The sequence below is a fragment of the Vicia villosa genome, linkage group LG4 (assembly GCF_029867415.1).
Source record: "Vicia villosa cultivar HV-30 ecotype Madison, WI linkage group LG4, Vvil1.0, whole genome shotgun sequence".
In the NCBI taxonomy this organism is placed as follows: Eukaryota; Viridiplantae; Streptophyta; class Magnoliopsida; order Fabales; family Fabaceae; genus Vicia; species Vicia villosa.
Genome location: NC_081183.1, coordinates 9,682,706 through 9,708,568, shown reverse-complemented (window position 1 = coordinate 9,708,568; position 25,863 = coordinate 9,682,706). Strand labels below are relative to the sequence as shown.

At 34.7% G+C, this 25,863-nt stretch overlaps 2 long non-coding RNA genes across 2 annotated transcripts; one reads left to right on the top strand and one right to left on the bottom strand.

Annotated features, from left to right (window-relative positions):
* Positions 1-3,236: 3,236 nt before the first annotated feature.
* LOC131598795 (uncharacterized) lies at positions 3,237-5,209 on the top strand. Its single transcript, XR_009282397.1, has 3 exons — positions 3,237-3,569; positions 4,034-4,127; positions 4,891-5,209. It is a non-coding gene; the product is annotated as an uncharacterized LOC131598795 (long non-coding RNA).
* A 665-nt stretch (positions 5,210-5,874) lies between these two features.
* LOC131598794 (uncharacterized) lies at positions 5,875-6,351 on the bottom strand. The gene is made up of 2 exons (XR_009282396.1): positions 6,140-6,351; positions 5,875-6,039 (listed from the first exon to the last, which is right to left on the bottom strand). It is a non-coding gene; the product is annotated as an uncharacterized LOC131598794 (long non-coding RNA).
* Positions 6,352-25,863: the final 19,512 nt, after the last annotated feature.

Here is a 25,863-nt window from a genome sequence, read left to right as displayed (position 1 = left end):
TCATCGTGAGCTAACCCTCACTCTCAAATATTTAATATACCTACCAGTTCTTCCGAGTCTCCCTACCCTTGTTGGAGGGACACACACATCTGTACTTTTTGGACAGTATAGTGGCGCCCACTCTGGGTCCCGGTAAAATTAAATTGGGCCACACCTCTAACTCTGACCCCATCATCTCTTTTTCCTCTCAGGAAACGACTGACAGGGTCCTACATCACGTAATAAACACCATCGCCGGAGCTATCTTAGGGAGGGGCCTATCCAGAGCCGCTCGACAAAGATTCACGAGGTAGGTGTTCGCAGCAAACGTCCTATCCCTCGATTTTCCTAAGGGCACCAAAAAACGTCCAGGATCAATATCGATGTCTCTAAAGAAAATGCCCTATGCATCTACCATCACGACAATGATCCCATAGTCATCATTGTCCAACATGACAACTTGGATATCAAGCGCATCCTCTTGATAGACCCAGGTAGCTCAGTCGATGTCTTATTCTGGGATGCCTTTTAGAAGTTGCAACTGAATCTGGACGACGTACATGGGTTCGTAGGCTCTCTAACATGATTATCGAGGGAGCTGGCGTCAATACTATTAATGTTAGCAACCTCATCGTAGACACTCACTACAACAAATAACACTTTTTATGACGAAGTTTTCATCTCCAACATGCTAAGAACCGAGAGAATATATCTTGGGAGAGCAGTGTTTTATTTTTTTAATAGGATAAACAATATGTTACATCGGTGATATAAAAACCGAGGTAACATAGCTATAAGTTAGCGTCTTCTTCATCCATAAAAAAATAATAACCTGGTTTTCCCCGTTTGTATGAGAACCGAGGTAATATAGCTATAAGGAACCTCTCTTTGAATCCCCGTTGTCGCATTTAAAACTTTTTTCAACAATTTATCACTTGGCGTCTTTTTCTAGATGCCATGTTTTTTTTTTGTTAATTAATAATGCTCAAAAACTTTGTTATCAATAAACAAGAATATGAAATAATAGAAAAAATAAATATTTCATTTATAATAAAAAAAACAGCACAACAAATTCAAACTTCTCAGTCCACTCAACTTCCACATTATCCCTAACTATCCCCACCTTATAGAAAAGTTCAAAAAAAACTCTTCCATAAGGCATGAGGAAATTTATTTCCTCCCAAGAAGTATTTATCAGTTCCTTCAAGAATTTGAAAATGGTCAGAGGAAGATTAACTTTGATGTTGTATGTGAGGAATAACAAGAAATGTTTGTCATACCAAGTAAGCGTTTCCAGGTCTTTCTCTTTTGGGTGAAGATTTGCCACTAGAAGTTGAAACAAAAATTTTACAATAGGGAGTAGAGAAGCATGACTAGAGAGCTTTTTTTTTTTGGCATAAATTTTGTGAAGTTAGGTTGAGTAGATATTATTGAATTCATAATGTTAAACACAATTATCCTTCTCTTAACAGTTTATTGTCATAGAAGTCAGTGGTGGATTAATGAAGAAATGAGAGCCATTGACATAGGACAAAATGAATTAATCATGACCAGCTGGCACAACGGAGGCATCCTTCCATAACTCTTTAACGAGATTAATGTATATGCGACCGTGAAGAATGTGAAAGCAACCATTCCACCTTTCTTTGTTTACGACTTTTATTAGTTCAAAACGATCGAAATTATTAAAATTTACATACTTTTCATTGATAACGAACAATCGATTTGCATCCATTTTTGAAACAATAGGACTTTAAACAAGGAAACAAGACACAGAGAGTTGGTAATAAGATGTTTGAAGACACAACAAGACGTTTAAATAGCTCAAAAGTCTCCTTGATAATCCAAAAGAGAGGTTATGACTTGAATAGAGCTGATCATTGCTATTCTAGTGATATGATTCCAATGCATGCGCACCACGTTGGTCTTCTAATTAACATTTCTTTTCATTGTATTTTTTATTTGTAAGTTACTTATTCTAACCCATCGGGTTTCCAAAAAAACCGAGGGAACATTTAGCGTTAAAATTTGTTTTAAATGTATTTTTTATTTGTAAATTAAATATTCTAACCCGTTGGTTTTCCAAAAAAATGAGGGAACATTTAGCACGAAATTTTGTTTTAATTGTATTTTTTATTTGTAAATAAAATGTTCTAACCCGCCGGTTTTCCTAAAAACCCACTACACCATTTTTGACTTTAGGCAACGGAATAATAGACCGCGGCTTAAAAACCGTAGCCAGAAAGGCAATAGACCGCAGTTTTTTACATGTTGACAAGTTTTTAGATTTTTGAAAAAAACCGTAGCCTATTCACTTTCAGCTACAGTTTAGAAAGCGTGGGCATAAGTTAACCGCCGCCTATTCTATATAGACTGCAGTTTTTTAGCTGTTGATATTTCTAGCCACATGCTATAACCGTGGCCTATTCTTTTTCAACTACTAAACGTCGTCTGTGCCTAACGACTTGTCAACTAAATTTATATTTACATTTTTTTTTTTATTTTATTAATTAGCATATATTTGTTGTCCTTCTCCTTTTTATTTTATTAATTTAATAACTAATAAATGTTTGAATTTGTTTTTATTGATTTAAAAAAAGAAATATATTATTAAATAAATTTTTAATTTATAATATTTTATAAAATTATTAGAAAAATAAAATAAAATATTTTTTTACAAATAAATCTAAATATTAGATTAAAAATTAGAAAAAATATATTATGTAATATATACAAACTATATTTTGTGTTATAGATAAAAGAACATAAATAAATAAACTTATATTTTTTTAGTGTCCCAAATATTTTTATTTAACATTTATTATATTAATATTTATATGCTATTTATTATAACGTAAAATAGTAAACTATACTTTTTAAATAAAAACTGTATAAATGTCATGATAGGTACATCTTTTTGGTTACAACTTACAAGTGATAGGTATATTTGTAAAATTGTAACCTTGCATTTGTTTTTATGAATGAAATATTTCACGAAAATTTTAATTCTGTGATGCTGTAATAGTTAAGTACCTAATTAATAGCAACTTAAATACTGAGATGGTATATTTTAACAATGCATTTATTTTTTATTAATATGGAGATGTTATATTTATTAATAAATACTTTTATATTAAGAATATTATATTAATATTTGCATGGAAAACAAATTACATATTTCCTATTTAAAAAGAAGTGTTCTTAAATTTTTCTCTATTCAGGTTTATGAATAAATGATAAATGAATAATTATTTAATAAATTTAGAAAAAAATAAAAAATATAAATGTAAATGGTTTCTTTGTCTCTCTCGCTTCCTCATTGAACCCTAGCCGTAATCGTCTTCCTCTTCCTCGAGCGCCTCCATCATTCCAGCCATTTTCTACTCAGTACCCACTTCATCTACTCCGTCCCTTTCATGTACGACAACAATCTCATCACCATCCCTTTCATTTTCTGGATTCGATCCCTTTCCTGTTCTTGCCTCCATCATTGAGTGGATGCCTCACAATCACAATAAACTCATATCTTCTCTCTGTCTTCACCGGAACTAAAATCGATATCATTCAAGCTTGATTCGTCACTGTTCAAGGTATTCTCCTTTCATTTCCTCCTTTTAACTAACCCTAACAATCTCTTAATTTCGTTTTTATGACTCAACTTTCATCGATGAGTCAGGTAAGAACTAGTAGTTCAACTAGGAGAGAAAGTAATTGCTCTGTCTTGCATTCTCTTGAGGTTTCTTGAATTTTCATGTAAACTCATATCTTCTCTCTGTCTTCAGCAGCACTTATTTTATTTGCTAGATAGACAAAAGACTCAATTGTTACAGAAATGGGTTTAGGACAGGCTGACTATTGACTATTGTATTATCGAGTGTTGGTTAACTAATTTTTAATTTGAAATTTTACTGAGTTATTAGTTGATAATTGGATTTGGGACTTTTATCCTATTTTAAAGGTTACTCATGCTTAAGTTTGTGATATGATTATTGTTTATAATTAGGGTAAATGTTCTTTGACATGTGTGTTTTGTGGTATTCCCGGTTTTGTTCAGGATGGAGAAAAGACTTGTCCTCTATGTGAATGGATTTGAGAGATAAGAAATTGAAATCTTGTAGATGTGGTTATGAGTTTTGATTCTATATGAGGTTTGTGATTTTAAATTTCATTTGTCAATTATTTGGTTCACAAAATTTTTATCTATTGAATTCGGATCCTCTTAACCCTTGTTAAGGTTTATTTTGTGCAGGGAGAATTTATTTTCTCTTAACTTTAAATAAGGTAGAAATGGTGGTTAAAATTAAGTGTTAATTCTTCATCTTTTGAACACCTTAAGAATTGTTTAATTTTAAAATTTGCTTATTTCCTTTTAAGTAGTAAGTGCGTATTGTTGGATCTTAGTACTGCTCCTTGCAACCGTCTACTAATGACGGGCAGCAGAGCCATGTAAGAAAATTAAAAAGCATCTTTATCTAGGTGAGGAATAGGTTCATTTCAAATGGCCATGTCTTGAATTTCCTTGCTCCTAGCACATAACTTAGTGGCTAAAATTGTATCATCTCAAATAGTAATTTTTGGTTTCAACCAAACTGAAGAGGGATTTGATCATATTTAATTAATTATTTTGGTTGAATTCTCACATGGTAAATTTTGAACTTTAATTCCGGCATTGAGGTGGTACATGGAGAAATTACTCATTTTGTTATGTTGTCAATGTGATATTTGAATCAACTGTGAATGGTGCATCTATCAGTAACCATACAAACACTAGTGGCTTATCAATGATTTCCAAATATTACAACACACGTAACTAATAATGAAATGGAAGCAAAAGATAATTTATAATTGTGTTATTTATTGAAATAAATTTGATAGTTTCCAATTTCAATATAATTGTTTTTGTAATTACAGGTTATAAATAAAGGCTTCGAATTACTGAAGGCATCTGTACTTAGTTTAAAAAACCGAAGATGAACAAGGCTCTCACTATCAGAACCAAGAATTTCATGACAAACAAGCTCCTCAAGAATTTTTTTTTGGGTTATATTGTAGTCTTGTAGCTTTCTAGTTGTCTTTTGTAAAACTTTTATATATAGAAATTAGCTTATCATTTTATAGGGTAAAAAGAATTAATGTTTTATTTAATACTAGAGATTCTATTACATTTATATTATTAATTAATGTTTTAGAATGATATATTTGTACATAATAGAAAGTAAATTACACTTCATATTATTTATTATTGTATTAGAATCATTACTTTATATAAGTGTTTGTAATAAATTTGATTTTGTCATTAATTGAAAATATTATTAAATTAAAAATAGTGTATAAATTAATGCAATATTGAGATAAAGGTTAGACAACGGTTTTAAACTCGTTACTAATTAGATAAGGCTGTAGACTAAAGTTGACTTAGAAAACCGTGGTATAATCAATAGACAACGGTTATATAAGTGTAGCTTCATCGAAACCGCAGTCTAAAACTAATTAGGAAAACCGTGCCCTTTTCACATATATAGGCGACGGGTTTTCTCACGCGTGGGCTAAAGTGAAAAAACCGTAGTTTATAGGAATAGGCAACGGGCGCATATTCCACGCCTAGATAACCGCGGGCTAAAGGTTTTGGCTACGGTTTTTACAGATCTAGCCACGGTTTTTGAGCGTTGCCTAAGCTCAGTTTTGTTGTAGTGACCGAGGGAACATTTAGTGTTAAAATTGAGGATATTTAATCAAATCCTTGCCGTCTATTTCATGATTATCAACGTTCAAGACATTACCAATAGTGATGCGCGTGAAACATAAATAACTTCCATTAGAAAAGCATTCTAAAACATCATGAAGCGCTTGAAAATATCCTTTTATTTGTAAAAGTCTTTAAGATTTGCAAGAGTCTTTAAGAAAAAATCATTTATTTATGTAACCCTTTTTTTGTTAACCCTTTTTTTTTTTTTTATTGCAGAAACAAATGGCAATATTCACAAATACCATTAATACAATGTGCAATATGTTCTATAACCAATGGACAATCATCGACAGATTTGCAGGGATTGATTGTTGCTACATTGTCAAATAAGAAACAAAAAATTATTCAAAGGTGAAAAAATATTGAATATAAAATAAATTACAATTTTTTTAAAAAGTGTGATAACTGAAATACCTTTGCTTGTTTCAACAAGAAATACAAAAATAAAGATGAGCAATGCGTACATAAATATGAGAACTTTAGCCATATTTTCTTCTTCTTTGCATATAACAAATATAACTTTTTCCTGTTTATAAGTAGTAACTTAGTTCTTTGTTAATAAATAAATAGTTTTTACCACTACGGTGCTGCAAAAAGACATTTAAAATATTGAAATGAATGCTAAATATCTCTAATCAGTATGGGCGTGTACAATTTTTTTTGAAAATTAATATATAACACAATTATAAAATTAAAAAATATATAAATTAATTAATGAGTGAAGACTCATTTTGGTCCCTCACAAAAACCGCACAATCCAAATTAGTCCCTCACAAAAAAAGGACTTGATTTATTCCCTTACAAAGTTTAACCGGACCATATTAGTCCTTATGTTAATATTTTTATTAAATCGGTTTTTTCATATTTTTAAACTGTGCCTGGACTGCCACGTTGGCTTTTATTTTTTATTATCATTTTTTAAATACTAAATTAATTTTTAATTATAATTTCATTTTTAAACAATTCTTATTTAATAATATCACTAAGGCAAAATTGTTTTTTATAAAGAATCGAACCCAATACTATTAAACAATATTTTAAGTTTTTACCACTAGGCAAATATGCATTCATGAAAAATAGTTTCCAAGATTTTTAATAATATTAAATAATTATGAATTTAAAACAAAAATTATAAATTTATATCAATGGGGTTTCGAACCTCTTTGATTTACTAATTTCAAATAATACACCAATTTAAAAATAAAATTTATTAAATGTAAAACCTCAATATATTTAATCAATTAGAAATAAATTAAATTATATGTAATTGAAATTAAATAACACACAAATAAATATTTATTTATTTCAAATTAATTCAAATTAAATAATAATTAATTAATTTAATAGTAATTTAACTAATTATTAAAATATTTAATATATTTAAATTAAATAATAAATTAATTTTTAAAATTATTTAGTTAATACAAACTAAACAGTAATCAATTAATTTAATAGTAATTCAATTAAATATAAATTTATTTATTTTTATTTGATTAATTTTATTTAGGATTTATATTTTATTAATTTTATTTTTAAATTTTTGTATTATTTAAAATTAGTAAATATTTATTTTTTTGTTATTTGAAATAAGTAAATATTTGTTCTGAATTATTAACTTAAGTATTCATTATTAATAATAATATTAACAATATAAATTGACTTGTCTAATTGTAAAGTGACTATCATTTAACTTGAACGGATTTGAATTTGAGACCCCGTTGGTACAAATTTTAACTTTTTTTTTGTTTTAAATTATATATTATTTAATATTTCGTAAAATTATAAGAATAATTTTTCATGAATATACATTGGACTAGTGGTAAGGACTTAAGATATTAGTTAAAATTCATAGGTTCAATTCCATATAAAACACAATTTTGGCTTTTTTGATATTATTAATTCATAATTGTTTAAAAATAAAATTATAATTAAAAATTAATTTAGTATTTAAAAAATAAAAAATAAAAGTCAACGTGGCAGTCCAGTCACGGTTTAAAAGTATGAAAAAAACCGATTTTATAAAAATATTAACATAAGGACTAATATGGTCCGGTTAAATTTTGTAAGGGATTAAATCGAGTCCTTTTTTTTGTGAGGGACTAATTTGGATTGTGTGATTTTTGTGAGGGACCAAAATGGGTCTTCACTCTTAATTAATAAGAACATAAACTCAAATAAGTAATAATAATAATAATATAATATGTAGTGTAATATTTTGAAAAAACCTTGCGCATGGCAATAGTACTTGGGACCACCATAGGAAAGGGCGACGATGCGAGGCTACCTGAGAGAGGTATCTCCTCGCCGTTAGATTTTCCTCTCCTATAAGGAAAAGAAACACGGGATAAGACGTGTCTTGGATAAAGAGAAAGTCACAGTCGTTACTGACCCACATTTCTCTTAGGAATAGGGATTCTACTATCCACCTGTTGACTAGCTGGACGACGACCTTTCCCAATAAAATCCTAGTAATCAGGAAGTACTATAAATACAATATCCCTCAAAAGGACAAAGGGGCTCTCAAGTCATATTCACTCAATACCACCCAATAATAGTTAGAGAGCACTTTGCTCCTAGTAGTGCTAACATTGTCAATCTAACCGCCCGCTTGCAACCTAGTAGTGTCGACTTCAACCAAGACCTATCACCTCACGTGAGTTGGTCCCTTAATTAGCCTAAAAAATCACCGTATTGGGAGACTCGTCAACGTTAGCTAACCCTCGCCCTCAAACGTTTATCAATCATACCAGGGCTTTTGAGTCTCCCTACCCTTGTAGAGGGGACACACACACACATATGTACTTTTAGGACATATGGTGACGCCCACCGTGGGGCCCGCTAAAACTAACTTGAGCCAAACCTCTCACTATGACCCCATCATCTCTTTTTCCTATCAGGAGATGGCTCAAAGGGTCCTACATCAGGTAATAAACACCATCGCCGGAGGTATCTTAGCGAGGGGCCTCTTCAGAGCCGCTCAATGAAGATATGCGAGGCAAATGTTCGCAGCAAACGTCATATCCCTCGATTTTCCTAACGGCACCACAAAACATCTAGGGTCAATGTCGCTTTCTCTAAAGAAGATGCCATATGCATTAACCCTTACGACAATGATCCCTTAGTCATCATGTCCAACATGACAACTTGGGTATCAAGCGCATCCTCCTAATAGACCTAGATAGCTCAATCGATGTCTTATTCTAGGGTGCCTTTTAGAAGTTACAACTAAATTTGTACGACATACATGGGTTCGTAGGCTCCCTGACATGATTATTGAGGGAATGAATACAGATTTATGGTTGTGTGGCCCGAGAAACCAGCTGCAACAAGGGCGTTGGCGCCAAAACCATTAACATTAGCAACCTTATCTTGGACACTCATTACAACAAATAACACTTTTTATGACGAAGCTTTCATCTCCAACATTCTAAAAACCAAGAAAATATATCCTAGGAGCGTAAAATTTTATATTTTTTAATAAGATAAACAATATGTTACATCGGTATTATAAAAACCGAGGTAACACAGCTATAAATTAGCGCCTTTTTTATTCATAAAAAAATTAATAAACCTGTTATCTCAGTTTTCTTGAGAACCGAGGTAGTAAAGCTATAAGGGGCCTTGCTTCGAATCCCCGTTGCTACATTTAAAACTTTTTTTAACGATTTATCACTTGGGATATTTTTCCAAATGCCTTGTTTTTTTGTTAATTAGTAATGCTCAAAAACTTTGTTATCAATAAACAAGACTAGGTAATAATAGAAAAAAGAAATATTTCATTTATAATAATAAAAAACAACACAACAAATAAAACTACTCAACAAATTCAAACTTCTCAATCCACTCAACTTGAACATTATTATTAATTATACCTACCTTATAGAAAAGTTCCAAAAGAACTCTTCCATAAGGCATGAGGAAAGTCATTTCCTCCCGAAAAGTATTTATCATTTCCATCAAGAATTTGAAAATGATCAGAGGAAGATTAACTCTGATGTTGGAGGTGAGGAATAACTAGCAGGGCCGGTCGAATGGCTAAGCGACCTTGGCTAGAGCTTTAGGCCTAAAAAGTTTGGGCTTCAAAAAGGCCTAAATTTTTTTCCAGTTATGAAAATATATAATGATACATTAGTCACATATATTATCATTAGTCATAATGCAATGCGAGGCTTCCTAAAGGGAGGTATCGCCTCACCCCTATGTTTTTTCTTGCCTCTAAGGAAAAGAAATATGGGATAAGACGTGTCTTGGATAAAAAGATAGTCATAGTCGTTACTGACCCACATTTCTCTTGGGAATAGGGATTCAACTATCCACCTCTTGACTAGGTGGGCGACGACCTTTCCCAATAAAACCCTAGGAATTAAGAACTAATATATATATATATATATATATATATATATATATATATAATATCCCTTAAAGGGAAAAGGGGGCTCTCTCAAGTCATATTCATTAAATACCACTTAATACTACTTAGAGAGCACTTTTTTCCTAGTAGTGCTAAGATTGTCAATCTAACATCCTGCAACCTAGTAGTGTCGGCTGCCAACAGGGCCTCTCACTCCATGTGAATTGGTCCCTTAAATATTCTTAAGTAGATATCAACTTAGCATTTTTCAGAACCAACAAACTAATATACTTAAAAGAAAGGGTTTCAATCTCACGGTTAAGGAAATCTCATTCAGAAGTAAGAGAGACAAGGTCCATATTAACCTATATAAGAATGCCCTTAGAGAAATTAACCTAAAGCCACAAGCTCATACCTTTTAGAATTCTTAGCGAAGTATATTAACTCATTGACAACCACCACTCCGTCTACCAACAATCTCCATTTAATAAAAGTCGATTTATTAGGAAAATGAGAATATCCATCACCAACCCAAGTCTATTGGCCAACACTTTTGACACTAGCTTATGCAAAGATATCACCAAAGAAATCCACCTAAATTCACAATAGAGACAAAGATTTAGCCATGTGGATCAAAGTCACAAAGTAGAAGCAAAATTATGAGGTAAGACGAAAATAAATAAAACTGGTTAAACATGATCCCTAAATCATCTCTCATGAGATTTCATAACCTTTTTCAAAAAGGAAAAATTGAACACATTAAGACCATGATTTTTGTTACCATCACACTAGAGTGCATTATCTAACTCTTAAAGTCTAAAGACAACCATCTAAAAATGATTGTTATCTTCAAAAAGAGAACAAAATATAACACCCTCAAAATTTAAAGTAAAGAAAAGCTCTCACACGCATTACTTTTTTATATAAAATATTTTTCGTTACAAAAATTATAATTGAATTTGACTTTTTAATAATTTTTAAAACAGATTTCTTAATCCATCCTAAATATATTTCTTATTGGCCATTTTTGATTACTAGTTATTAATACTGAACCAGTACATTATTGTTATAAGCCATGATCTTGCAATTGGCCTTAATCAATTTTATCAAATTTGATATCAATTATGCATTTAAAATAATAATTCTATGTAATTTTAAAGCGATCACAATTGATTGCATATTTAGATATAGTTTCCTATATATTAATTAATAAAGACTTGTCAGATGTCTGCAAATTCTAAATCAAAGATTAAAAGGTTAATATTTTAAGTTAAACATTCCGACGGGAATCAAGAAGGTGGAGGCAGGAGCTTTGATCTCATCCTTCTTTTTCTGAGTTTCCAGACAGGGTTAAAGCAGTGGATATTTTTGAATTGTTTGGTTGCATAGGCGAGACCGTAGAGGTGGTTATCCCTATGAAGAAGAGAAAATTTGGCAAGCGCTTTGGTTTTGCTATGTTCTGGGATGTTGGAGATGAAATGGTTTTTGCCGTGAAAGTTGATGACGTGATTATAGACGGTAGGAAAATCCATGCTAACTATCTGCGTTTTGAAAGGAATAAGGGGGGTCAGAACAAAGGGGTGATAAGAGAAGTAACTTTGGGTATCCAGCGCAAAAGGCAAATGGTGGTCTGCATAATGCATTTAGGAAGGAAAACATATCCTTTTCAGATGTAGTTTCCAACAAAGCTGCTCAGATTCCATCTTTTGGGGTTTTCTCCTCTAGTCTTTTATGTTTTGATTCCGACAAGGAAGAACTTTCAAGACTGAGGAAGGTATTTGTCGGGGTTATTTTGAATTCGAGTATGTCTTATAATATTCAGTCTTATTTTGAAATCAAAGGGTATTTTTCCATCAAAGTGACTCCTCTAGGAGCCAATTTGTGTTTAATGGAGGAAGTGGAGAAAGGAACCATCAGAGACTTGGTTAAGGAAGGTTGAAGCTGGTGGAGTCAATGGTTTCTAGATATTAGAGAATGGAGGGAGGAGGAAGTTGATCAGGAAAGAGCTACTTGGCTCAGGGTGTATGGAATTCCATGCCACACATGAAACTTCAACTTCTTTGAATTGTTAGCTAAAAGAGTGGGGAAGTATGTTTGTTGCGGTGTTGATAAGTTGAACTCTGTAAACATGGATATTGCGAGGATTTTTGGTGAGAACCTCAACGACTACCGTGATGGATGAAACCTTTAATGTCAATATTGATGGCACCCTATTTCGCATTAAAATTTTAGAAGACTCTTATGAGTTGTTGAGGATAATTTTGAATCGGAAAAATGTTAAGAAGAAGGCTTTATCTTCATCATCTGAATTAGACTCTGAGTTTGACTGGAAAAACAAGGAAGAAAAAGATAACTTAGCTAAGGAATTTTCTGACTGTGACTCTGTTTCTTCTTCACATATAGACGGTACCGTTCTTTATCCTTTGGATAATGTTTAATCTAAGTTCCTAGACAAGATTTCTTCAGGAACAGGAGAAATCCTTTCTCCTCATTTATAATTGGATCTTGGGTGCTTTGACGAGGCTTTAGCAATAGTTAGGGAGACAGAATCATAGTTCAAAGTAGGAGGTGGGGCCTTATTGTCAACTTTGTTGTTTCCAGAAGTAATCAAAAAAGGACTTTGCTTATTTGTTGATACCTTTTTCAAAAAAAGGAAGGTTTCTTCTGCAGACAAAATTATACCTAAGAGGGTCACTAAAGTGAAAAGTATCTATGAAGTTGGTAGGTCTTTACCTATTAAGAAAACTTGGCCCAAGCAAAGGCTCTTAAAAGAAATCTTCGATTCTATTTATTCTTTTGGGCCTCCCTCGGGTTAGGAGCAAGAAGTGGGCTCGAGTAAGGTCCTTATTGAACCCTTATCAGTTTCCGTCTATGCGGAGGAAAATAATTTCTCAGCAGGGGAAATTCTTTGTGGAGGAAATATCTCAGATTGAGATATGATCCAGAATAATTCCAAATTCTTTGATCTTATGGGATCTAATGTTGGAGACAAAATTTGGGTTGTCATCTCTAATCTTGAGGTGGCATCTAAAGGTGAAAAGAGTAATTATTTAAAAAATATAGAAGAGTTGGAAAACAAGGAAAGATGCAGGAAACAAGTGTTAAAGGAGCCTATTAATCTGTTTCGATGATCGTTGGCTCTTTCAACATTAGGGGAGCTGGTAGTCGTTTGAAGAGAAAGTGTATCAGTAAGATCATTAACGATGGAAATGCAGATATTTTTCTAATTCAAGAAACAAAATTGGCAGACATAGACTTGGTGGTTGCTAGCAGATTTTGGCATAAGGCTAACATTGGTTGGTCTTTTTCTAGTTCTGAAGGTTGTTCGGGTGGTATGTTAACGCTTTGGAAGGACGGTTATCTCGAAGTTGTGTTCAATTTTAAAGGAACATGATTTCTTGGAATCAAAGTTCTATGGAAGGAAAGATTTCATTACATAGTCAACATTTACCCCCGTGTAATCTTCAAGGCAAGAAAGCCTTATGGAAAGATTTGTTGGCCCTGAGAATCAAATTTGTAGATGGAGAATGGCTTATGGGGGCGATTTTAATGTTGTGAAGGAAGGAGGGGACAAAAAAAGGTAGAAGTGGGTTTAGAAACTCTGAGGCTAGGTCTTTTTCTTCTCTTATTGATCCTAGTATGCTGTTAGACATCCCTTGCAATGGTAAGTTTAGTTGGTTCAGCAAAGATGGAAAATCCATGAGCAGGTTAGATCGTTTCCTTGTAGATGATTCTCTTATAGATATGTGGGAATTGTGGTACAGCATATCGACCCTAGAAGTGTTTCCGACCATTTTCCGTTGTGGATTGAAATCAACAAAGAAGACTGGGATCACAAACCTTTCATGGTTAACAATTCGTGGTTTGAGGACAAGAACTTTATTCTTTTTGTGGAAGAAGAGTGAGGGAAAATTAAAATCGAAGGAAGAGGCGACTTTATTCTTAAGGAGAAACTCCGATTACTTAAGGGGAGCCTTAGGAAATGGAACTCCGATATCTTTGGGAGAATCGATCTGGACATAAAGGATGGCTGCTCTAAAATCAACTTGGCAGACGAGTTACTCTCTTCTTGCAACGAGGAATATGTTGAGGAATTGTCGCGGGTAGAAGTGAGGCCACTAACAAGACATGGTTGAATTTGAAGATCAAAGAGAATATGATTTACCAAAATTCTAGAGTCAAATGGGATAGAGAGGGAGACACGAATAGCAAGTTATTCCATTTTGCTTTGAAATATAGGAGAAGGAGTAACTTTATCAACAACTTAATTACTGACAAAGGTGTGGCGGATAAAGTTGGAGACATCAAAGAGTAAGTTAGGAGACATTTCGAGGAAAATTTTTCGAATGATGACCATTCTCGTCCTTCTCTTGAAGGCCTTTCGTTCAAGACTATTTCTCTAGCAGCCAAAAGGATGTTGGATGAGCCTTTCTTGGAGATGGAAATAAAGGAAGCATTTTGGGGATGTGAGGGTTCGAGAAGCCCGGGACCCGATGGATATAATTTCTTTTTCAATAGAAAATATTGGGACTTTATGAAATCTGATTTTCACAAATTTTTCAACGATTTTCACGGTTATGATAAACTGTCGAAGGGTATAACATCCCCATTCATTACTTTAATTCCAAAGAAGCCTTTCTCTCGTTCTCTCGATGATTTCAGGCCCATTTTCTTGGTAGGCTGTCTCTACAAAGCTCTCTCCAAGCTCCTAGAAGTTAGGCTGAAGAGAGTCTTAGACTCAATTATTTCTCTTTCTCAGTCTGCTTTTGTTCTCGGTAGGAATCTTCTAGACGGTGTTTTAGTTGCAAATAAAGTTGAAGATTTTGCTCATAAAGAGAAGAAGGGTTGTTTGCTTTTCAAAGTCGATTTTGAAAAGGCTTTTGATAAAGTTAGTTGGGATTACCTTAAGTACATGCTGAAGAGGATAAGTTTTGGTGATGTTTGGTTGAAATGGATCGAGGCAATGGTTTGTACGAGTTGGATGTTCGTGCTTGTTAACGGTAGTTCTTCAAAAGATTTTAAGGTTGAAAGAGGATTAAGGAAGAGAAAACCTCTCTCCCCGTTCTTATTTGTGATTATAGCTGAGGGTTTGACGACAATGGTTAGGAAGGCTGTCGAGATCGACGTTTACTCAGCTTTCAAGTTGACCAATAGTTGTGTTGTAGGCATATTGTAATTCGCAGATGATACTCTCCTTATCGCCAACGGGGATTGGAAGCAATTGTGGGCTCTAAAGGCGGTCTTGAGGGGATTTGAGTTAATTTCTGGCTTGGGGTGAACTTCTACAAAAGTAGGATCATAGGGACCAATTTATCTAACCATTATATTTCCGCTGCTGCCAATTTTCTTTGTTGCATGATAGAAGACAAGTCATTTTCCTTTATTTTCATTGTTATTGGATCCAACCTAAGAATATCCTCTTGGTGGAAGTCGTTAGTTCTGAAAATTAAGGAGCACCTCACTTCTTAGAAAGGCATATTTCTTTCTCTTGGTGGTAGAATTTCCTTGATCAGATCAGTCCTGTCCAGCCTTTCCATTTTTCAACTATCTTCCGTCAAAGTTCCTAGTAGATTCCTAAAAGAAATCGAGCAAATCTATAACAAGTTTTTGTGGGGCCATAACGAAGTTAACAAGAAAATAACTGGATTCGGTGGGAGTCGCTTTGTTTACCAAAGGATAAAGGAGGATTGGGTTTTAAAAGCTTTATGGAATTTAAGTCCGCCCTCCTTTTCAAATGGAAATGGAAGATTTTGAAAGGAAGTAACTCTCTTTGGTCGGATATTCTGACGGCTAGATACGGCAATTGAGGCGTCAAATTTTGTTTGGTGGCAATCATGGTAGGGGAAACTCAAAGTCTGTTTGGTGGTTTGACTTACTGAGTAAGAATCGCATTTTTCAACTCCTTTTTTGCAGCAGAACTGTACCTTCACCCTTGGCACCGATTCATATATTCCTTTTTGGACCTCTGTTTGGACATCAGAAGTTTTTCAGAGATTTTCCCTGATTTATTCAATGCTAGTTCGCTGAAAGACTCTTCTGTTGCGGGGATGGGTACTTGGACTGAAAAAGGGTGAGAATGGGGGAACCTTGGGATTTTTTCTTTGTCCCCCGATCGGCTTATTTCTTTGCAGGAACATCGGCTTATTTTGTTAGAACAAGATTTGTTCTGATCAATATTCTTAGTTTTGATGATAACAAGGATATGAATTTTGTGTGAGATAATGTGGTACTCTAATACATTGCAATTTCCCTTTCAGGAAATATATAAAGAGTATGCACAAATCAGCGCTCAGAAGCTTTGTCTCAGAAGGTTCAGCATGCAACATTAGAACATGGTCTGGCAAGACATCAGAAGATGGTCAAGGCAGAATCAAAACATGGGTCTATGGAAGCATCAGAAGAACTTGAGATCAGAAGCAGAAGCACTGAAGTTCTCATGGTATCACGCTCAGAAGTACTTCAAGGTCAGAAGACAAGAAGATGCTATGCACCAAGCTGTTTGACTCTGATGATATTCAAATGTTGTATACACAAACATCAGATCAGAAGAAAGTACAGGTGGCAGGCTACGCTGACAGACAAAAGGAACGTTGGAAGCTATTAAAGGCAACGTCAGTAGACATAGCGTGAACAAGGCTCGAGGTAGTTGACAAAAGCGTGAAACATTAAATGCAATGCTGTACGGAATACGCAAAGCATTAAATGCTCCCAACGGTCATCTTCTCAAGTGCCTATAAATATGAAGTTCTGATGAGAAGCAAGGTTACCAATTTTCTGGACGAATTTACAAACATTTAACTTGCTGAAACGCTGTTCAAACTCAAAGTTCAGAAACTTCATCTTCATCAAAGCTTACTACATTGCTGTTGTAATATATTAGTGAGATTAAGCTTAAACGTTAAGAGAAATATCACTGTTGTGATCATAGCTTTTCAGAAGCATTTGTAATACTCTTAGAATTGATTACATTAATTTGTAAGTAACTAGAGTGATCAAGTGTTGATCAGGATACTCTAGGAAGTCTTAGCTTGTGTCTAAGCAGTTGTAATTAGAGTGATCACGTGGTGGTCAGGATACTCTAAGAAAGTCTTAGCTTGTGTCTAAGCATTTGTTCCTGGAGTGATCAGGTTGTGATCAGGATACTCTAGAAGACTTAGTCGCGGACTAAGTGGAAAACCATTGTAATCTGTTGCGATTAGTGGATTAAATCCTCAGGTGAGGTAAATCACTCCGTGGGGGTGGACTGGAGTAGTTTAGTTAACAACGAACCAGGATAAAAATAACTGTGCAAATTGTTTTTATCGTTCAAGTTTTTTTGACTACACTTATCCAAACCCCCCCTTTCTAAGTGTTTTTCTATCCTTCAATTGGCATCAGAGCGCCGGTTCTAAGGTGCAAGCACTTAACCGTGTTTAGAAAAGATTCAGGAAGAGAAAAACGCTTCAGTAAAAGATGGCTGGTGAAGTTCAAACAAATCCAACTGCATCTACATCTGGCTCTACTGAGCAATACAATGGTAACAATGGTTACACTAGACCACCAGTATTCGATGGTGAAAACTTTGAATATTGGAAAGATAAACTGGAAAGTTACTTTCTTGGTCTGGATGCTGGTCTATGGGATCTTCTGTTGGATGGTTACAAACATCCTGTTAAAGCTACTGGTGTAAGGCTCACAAGAAGCGAAATGACTGATGATCAAAAGAAAGAATTCAAAAATCATCACAAATGCAGGACTGTTTTGCTGAATGTTATCTCTCATGCTGAGTATGAGAAGATATCTAACAGGGAAACGGCCCATGACATATATGAGTCCTTGAAAATGACTCATGAAGGAAATGCTCAAGTTAAGGAGACCAAAGCTCTTGCACTAATCCAGAAGTACGAAGCCTTCAAGATGGAGGATGATGAAGACATTGAGAAGATGTTTTCAAGATTTCAAACTCTGACTGCTGGATTAAGAGTTCTGGACAAAGGCTACACCAAAGCTGATCATGTAAAGAAGATCATCAGAAGCTTACCCAGAAGATGGGGTCCAATGGTGACTGCATTCAAGATTGCCAAGAATCTGAATGAAGTTTCTTTGGAAGAGCTTATCAGTGCCTTGAGAAGCCATGAAATAGAGCTGGACGCAAACGAGCCTCAGAAGAAAGGTAAGTCTATTGCATTAAAATCTAATGTTAAAAAATGCACTAACGCTTTTCAGGCTAGAGAAGAAGATCCTGAAGAATCAGAATCTGAAGAAGAAGATGAACTGTCCATGATCTCCAGAAGGGTAAATCAACTCTGGAAGAGCAAACAAAGGAAGTTCAGAGGCTTCAGAAGTTCAAAGAGATTTGAACATGGAGAATCTTCTGGTGACAGAAGATCTGACAAGAAGAAGGCTGTCTGCTATGAGTGCAATGAGCCTGGACATTACAAGAACGAGTGTCCAAAACTTCAGAAGGAGAATCCCAAGAAGAAGTTTCATAAGAAGAAAGGTCTTATGGCAACATGGGATGATTCTGAATCAGAATAAGAATCAGACTCTGAAGGAGAGCAAGCCAACTTTGCGCTGATGGCTACAGAAGATGATGGATCAGAATCTACATCAGAATCAGATTTTGAAGAGGTATTTTCTGAACTATCTAGAGAAGAGTTAGTTTCCAGTTTAACAGAACTTCTGGAACTCAAGGCTCATCTTAGTATCAAATACAAAAAGCTGAAGAAGCAGTTTGAATTTGAAACTAAGAAGCTGGAAGTGGAAAATTCTGAACTGAAGGAAAAAGTTTTAAATCTATCCAAAGATAGTGGATCTCCTTCTGAAACAGAAAAATCCATTCCCAGCATAAATCATATTCTGAAAGAATATGACTCGAGCTTCAGAAAGTTCTTATCTAGAAGTATTGGCAGAAGTCATCTTGCTTCTATGATATATGGTGTTTCTGGAAACAGAAGGTTTGGTTTTGGCTATGAGGGTGATACCTCACATAAATTTGAACCTATTGATGATCTGAAGATCACATACAAGCCATTGTATGATCAGTTCAAATATGGCCATGCTCATGATATTAGGCTCACTTCACATGCACAGAAGTTTAACACTGTTCACACCAAGAAGCATGTGACACATCCTAAGAAATATCATGCTGACAAACTTAAAGAATATCATGCTGTTCCTCCTGTTAAATATTTTGTTAAACCCAAGTTCAATCAGAACTTGAGGAGAACTAACAAGAAAGGACCCAAGAAATTGTGGGTACCTAAGGAGAAGATAATTTCTGATGCAGATATCCTTGGCAGCAAAGAGGACAAAAAGCAAAATGTCATGGTACCTAGACTCTGGGTGCTCGCGACACATGACGGGAAGAAGGTCTACATTCCAAGACCTGGTGCTTAAACCAGGTGGAGAAGTCAAGTTTGGAGGAGATCAAAAGGGCAAAATCATTGGCTCTGGAACCATAAGTCTTGGTAACTCTCCTTCCATATCTAATGTACTTCTTGTAGAAGGATTAACGCATAACTTATTGTCCATAAGTCAATTAAGTGACAATGGTTATGATATAATCTTCAATCAAAAGTCTTGCAAGGCTGTAAGTCAGAAGGAGGGCTCAATCCTATTTACAGACAAGAGAAAGAACAACATTTATAAGATTGATCTTTCTGATCTTGAGAAGCAGAAGGTAACTTGTCTTATGTCTGTTTCTGAGGAGCAATGGGTCTGGCACAGAAGATTAGGACATGCTAGTTTGAGAAAGATTTCTCAGATTAATAAACTAAATCTGGTCAGAGGACTCCCAAATCTGAAATTCAAATCAGATGCTCTTTGTGAAGCATGTCAGAAGGGCAAGTTCTCCAGACCTGCATTCAAGTCTAAAAATGTTGTTTCTACCTCAAGGCCGTTAGAACTCTTGCACATTGATCTGTTTGGCCCAGTCAAAACAGCATCTGTCAGAGGGAAGAAATATGGATTAGTCATCGTTGATGATTATAGCCGCTGGACATGGGTAAAGTTCTTGAAACACAAGGATGAGTCTCATTCAGTGTTCTTTGAATTCTGCACTCAGATCCAATCTGAGAAAGAGTGTAAAATCCTAAAGGTTAGAAGTGATCATGGTGGTGAATTTGAGAACAAATTCTTTGAGGAGTTCTTCAAAGAAAATGGTATTGCCCATGATTTCTCTTGTCCTAGAACTCCACAACAAAATGGAGTTGTAGAGCGAAGAATAGGACTCTACAAGAAATGGCCAGAACCATGATCAATGAAACCAATATGGCTAAGCATTTCTGGGCAGAAGCAATAAACACTGCATGTTATATTCAGAATAGAATCTCTATAAGACCTATTCTAAATAAGACTCCTTATGAATTGTGGAAGAACAGAAAGCCCAACATTTCATATTTCCATCCTTTTGGATGTGTATGTTTTATTCTGAATACTAAAGATCATCTTGGTAAGTTTGATTCTAAAGCACAAAAGTGTTTCCTTCTTGGATATTCTGAACGCTCTAAAGGCTACAGAGTGTACAATACTGAAACATTGATTGTAGAAGAATCAATCAATATCAGGTTTGATGATAAGCTTGGTCTTGAAAAACCAAAGCAGTTTGAGAATTTTGCAGATTTTGATATTGATATATCAGAAGCAGTAGAACCAAGAAGCAAAGCTGCAGAAACTGGCAGTCTCAGAAGCAATGGATCAGAAGATTAAGTTGCTGCATCTTTAGAGAATCTCAGGATTTCTGAAGAACCAACAGTCAGAAGATCACCTAGACTTGCCTCAGCTCATTCAGAAGATGAGATCCTTGGGAAGAAAAATGATCCTATCAGAATAAGATCATTTCTAAAGAATTACAATCAGAAGCAGTGATCAGAATCAGAAGGCGTAAAGTCTATTCAGGAAATTACAGCTGTCATCTATCTTCGGATGGTGAACGCGTGTCTGTACGGTTAGTACAAAGCGTGCAGTTGAAAAGACGCAGACCTAGGTAACTGTGTTAAATCATTTCATTTACCACGTTCTCTCACCTAACGTCACTTATCAATTAATGAAAATTGATTTCTCTTGATTCTATAACTGTTCATTTTCTAATCTTATTGCATTTTTTTAAATCCGTCTCTATATATTCTTTTCAAATCATCTCATATATCTTTTTCGCTCCGTGCCTCTCTTTCTTCTTGCATACTTTCTTTTGAAACCTTCTTAGTCGCTTCTAAAACCCTAACCGAAAACCCAGAATTTGTTCTTCCTAGTTGTTCATTCTGTTTCAATGGCTGCTTCTTCATCTCAAAATGTTGGTTCATCTACTCTTCTCCATATTCAAGATGAAGTAAATCAGGAACTCACTCCAGTTGTTGCATGCTCCATTCCTAAGGATAAATTAGAAGTTCTATGTGAACTCATGGTTGATTTTGATAACATTGAAGAACACGAATTTCATCTCAAAGAAGATATAATTTTTCAAGGATGGACTTCGTTGTTTGCTGAGTTCTGTGGACCAGTCTACCCAGATCTTGTCAAGGAATTCTGGGTACATGCAGTTGTCGCCCCTAAATCAATCTTGTCCTTCGTCCATGGAAAGTTTGTGGTAGTGACTGAGAACATCCTAAGGATGATGTTTGATCTGAGAAACGCTGAGGGAGCTTTTGAAATCGATCAAAGGGTAAATTGGAAAGATGTTTTATCTACTCTCTACCCAGACATAAATGAAACAAAGAATGTCAAGGACTTGAGAGATCTCTACAAAATCTGGACCAAGATTCTTCTTGGGTGTTTTTATCACAGGAAAGGAACACATGCTTCTGACTTCGTCAACAATGAGCAAAAATACATTCTGTACTGCATTGCCACTAAGAAGAAGGGTGATGCTATCTACATTATCTTCAACCATATGTGGAAGGCTGTGAAGGAGTCCAGAAATGCCTTCAGAGAAAAAAGTTGTACCATCATTCCGTTTGGTAGAATTATCTCAAATCTTCTGGTTCATTCCAAGATTGTTGAGGACCTGGAATCTAAAGGTATTATCAAAGACCTTGCTGTCACAACTGGGGCCTGTCTGAATGCCTTCACTTTAAAGAAGATGAAAGTGATTAAGGCTATCATTAAGACTCCCCAACCTCTTGCTGGAACAAGAATCAGAAGAGAACCAGTTCTAGCTGAATTTGAAACCTTCTTCAATAATGAGGTACCAGAAGTCAGAACTAGGTATCTAAAGTCACAAAAAGAGGATAAAAGTCTTAAAGATCAAGAGAAAGGTGCTCCAATTATAATAAATCGCAAGAAGGAAGAAAGGACCAAAAGAAAGTTTGATCATCCTTCTGGTAATCGAGTGAAGGTTGTTCAGAAAGTTGCTGCTACCACTGAGAAAGAAGTGGTTCCTGAAGAAGTCATTGCAAAGGTTGTTAAGGCTGTTTCTGTTGATTTTGAGAAGAAAAAGAAGGAAGCTGATGTTGAATGCAGTATAGGGCAAGCAACGAAAAAAGATTTGGAAATATTGATCCGGGATTTATCGTCCTCAGAGATGGAGAGATGCCATTCAACAGTTTCTACGGTTTCGAACTTTGGATTGAATGAACAAAAAGTAAACAAAGATATAGACAAGAAAAGAATAAACACATTCTTAGAAGAGAAATAACTTATCAGGAATGTAAATATATTCACTCTTCACAAACATACACTTACCAACCCGTTATACTCAACCTACGATACTCATCTATGTCATCACGTATCTCTCACATAAGTGTCCATCTCTAGAGCACAAACGAGATCATCTCACAACTAAGGTTATCTCTAACGCAAAGTCATGAGAACATCCGTGTTCTCGCGTCGGCGATCTCTCGCACGCCGCTCAAACACGAAAGCATTACGAACAGATACAAACAGTGAATGCTAGCTCTAAATCTATCTCTAGAGTTCAGAACCAACAGAATATCGTCCTAGATAAAGATTCAAGCAGTTTATCTCTAAAGCAACTCAAATCTCCAGCACAGAGCAAAAATCCAGAACAATATCAACACAGATTTATAAAGCAAGTTAAATATAACATTATAATCGGTAAATATACATAAGATTCGAGTAACTATACAAACAAACCCAACACAAAATAAATACACAAAAAATAGAAGAGATAAACCAAACATCTCGCGGGTTGTCAGCTCCGGTTGATGAGAAATCCACCTCCGATCTTCCAAGTGCATGACCCAGTGTTGTTTTCTAAGCTAATCTTAATCTAAGAATGAAAATGATGGAGTTGGAACCAAAAACTCTCCAAAACCATAACCCTAAAATGGTTCAAATGAAGAAATATAAACACATTTTCTGCTACGGCCGCTTAGCGGCCAAATCTCGCTTAGCGGACTACACGTATTACAAAAATATCAAGAACAGTAAACAGGCCTCCGCTTAGCGGCCAGAGCTGCCGCTTAGCGGCCAGGGAAATTTGGTTCGCCCCTGGAAAGAGCGCTTACACGCCGCTCAGCGGCGCTCTCTTCACAAAACTTGCTTATTTGATCCAAAATCGCGCAATCGGAGCCGTGCCTTCGACACTTTATTCCTCGAGGCTCCAATAAGCATGAATACCTATAAAAACAAAGGAAAAACTATTAAACGGTATATAAAACATATAAAAACTAGATAATGTGAATATATACACAAAAGTGGGGATTTTATTACAAAATCAGAAGGAATAAAATCGATAAGTGCCACAATTATATACTCAAAATAACAACATTTTGGCACTTATCAAACTCTCCCCAACTTAAAACTTTGTTTGTCCTCAAACAATGTCAAATAAATCAAAGAATCAAAAGTAATAAACCAAAGAATCGTGAATCAACAAGTTTTGAAAACCAAAAACAAATGTATGGCTCAATAGAAAAACGTATAAACAAACTAAATACTTAGCACTATCCTACAACGACAACATGTAAATGAAACTAATCCTAAGTACAAAAAGCATACAAAACATTCTAGCACAATACATGCTCATTTCATGAATCACACCTAGCAAAATTTCATCAATGGTAGAAGAACACACAAAGGTGAGGGACTTTTAACACTCATCCAACAATCTTGCAAACAAAAGATTAAATTATGCATTCATCTAAAAATCACATTGAAGATACAAAAGCAAGAATCACAAGGACTTTTCAAGGTTGTAATGTGGCTTGGTTAACAAATAATGGATAAGTCCTAAGGCTAATCGAAACAAAAACTTGCCTAAACCTAAGGGAGTGATCAATCCACCAAAGATTCAAACAACAAAATCTCGATTAAACTTCTTCCTTAACCACAAGTTTCTCAAACCAATCACAATACTTATTAGCACAATTATTCGCTTCTCTTTTCTTTTTGTTTTTCAAAACTTTTTCTCCTTTTTTTTTCTTTTCTTTTCTTTTCACATTTTTTTCTTTCTTTTTCTTTTCTTTTTCAACCTCATAGCAACAACCAAATAAGTGCACAATCATTTTTCTCCCCAACTTGAATTCAACCACACCATCATGTGAATACTCCCTACTTCTAAGGCAAGGTAAAAATTCATACCAAAAATCATGGTTGAGGGTTCAAGAAAACAAAGAATCAATCATCCATGCAAAAATGAGAACTAAACACTCAAAGATAAGCATTTAGAAAAAACAACATGGATATTGACAAAAAGGCTCAAAAGGGTTAACAAATGATCACACACTCACAAGGTGAATTGACTATTTGGTTATGGTGGTTGTGCTCAAAATGAAACAAAATGCCTTGATCCTTTTCATGCTTTCATAAAATCAACATAAACAAAAGATTAAGCATAATAAAATCCAGTTAAAACAACGATTGTGGCATCCAGCATATATGAACAATGGAAAGCTTCCTCACATTTATGGTTTGGAAACTAAAGTGATTCAATCAACAAGCAAGTAATGCAAAAGAATGAATGGTATGGTAGTTGTACAAATCAAAAGTTTCCTAAACATGCTATGCTATAGAAAGTGATAAATGAGTACCATGAATGATACAACTTCAAAAATAATATCCTACCATACATCCGCAAGTTGAAACACTCAAGCTTTGGAAAATCACCTCAAAAATCTTCGAATTACCGAACAAAATTTGAGTATAAACAACCAATAAAAGAATTAGAAAAATAACACTAGTATCTACTACTAAATAGCCTTGGTGAAAGTGGGAAAAATGAGTGAACCAAGTGGAATGGGAACCCCACTGGTACAAAGCAAGAAAAACAGAACTTTACTGTCATCGCTTAGCGGAGCTAGGCTCGCTTAGCGATGACAGAAAAAACCAGAAAAATCAGAACAGAAATAGTTGTTCCAATTTTCCTCCACTTCACCTAAATACCTCATAAATATAAATATAAACAATATTTACAACCGTTGGGGTGCCTCCCAACAAGCGCTTGTTTTACGTCGTTAGCTCGACGCCTTTATTGTTTCGGTGTTTGGAAAGTAGCTTCCTCTTGTCATGCCATGGTGATGTCTCACCGCACAAGCCTAAAGAAAGTGTCCTAACCAACCACTCAACAAACGTTACGGGTACAAATATATACAACAATGATACAAACATAAAAGAAAACACAAGTATAAAAATATGTACACAAACAAACACATATATACAAGTATGAACACATACATGTATTATTATACAAAAAGAGAAAAGTTGGTGAATGTTGGATACACAAGTTGAAAAGTGAAGATTTGTAATTAAAGAGCTCATCCGAGATCAACATGTTTCACCAACATTCACCAATAAAAGTATACTTATATGTAACATATACAAGTAAACTTATATGGTGAACATAAACAAG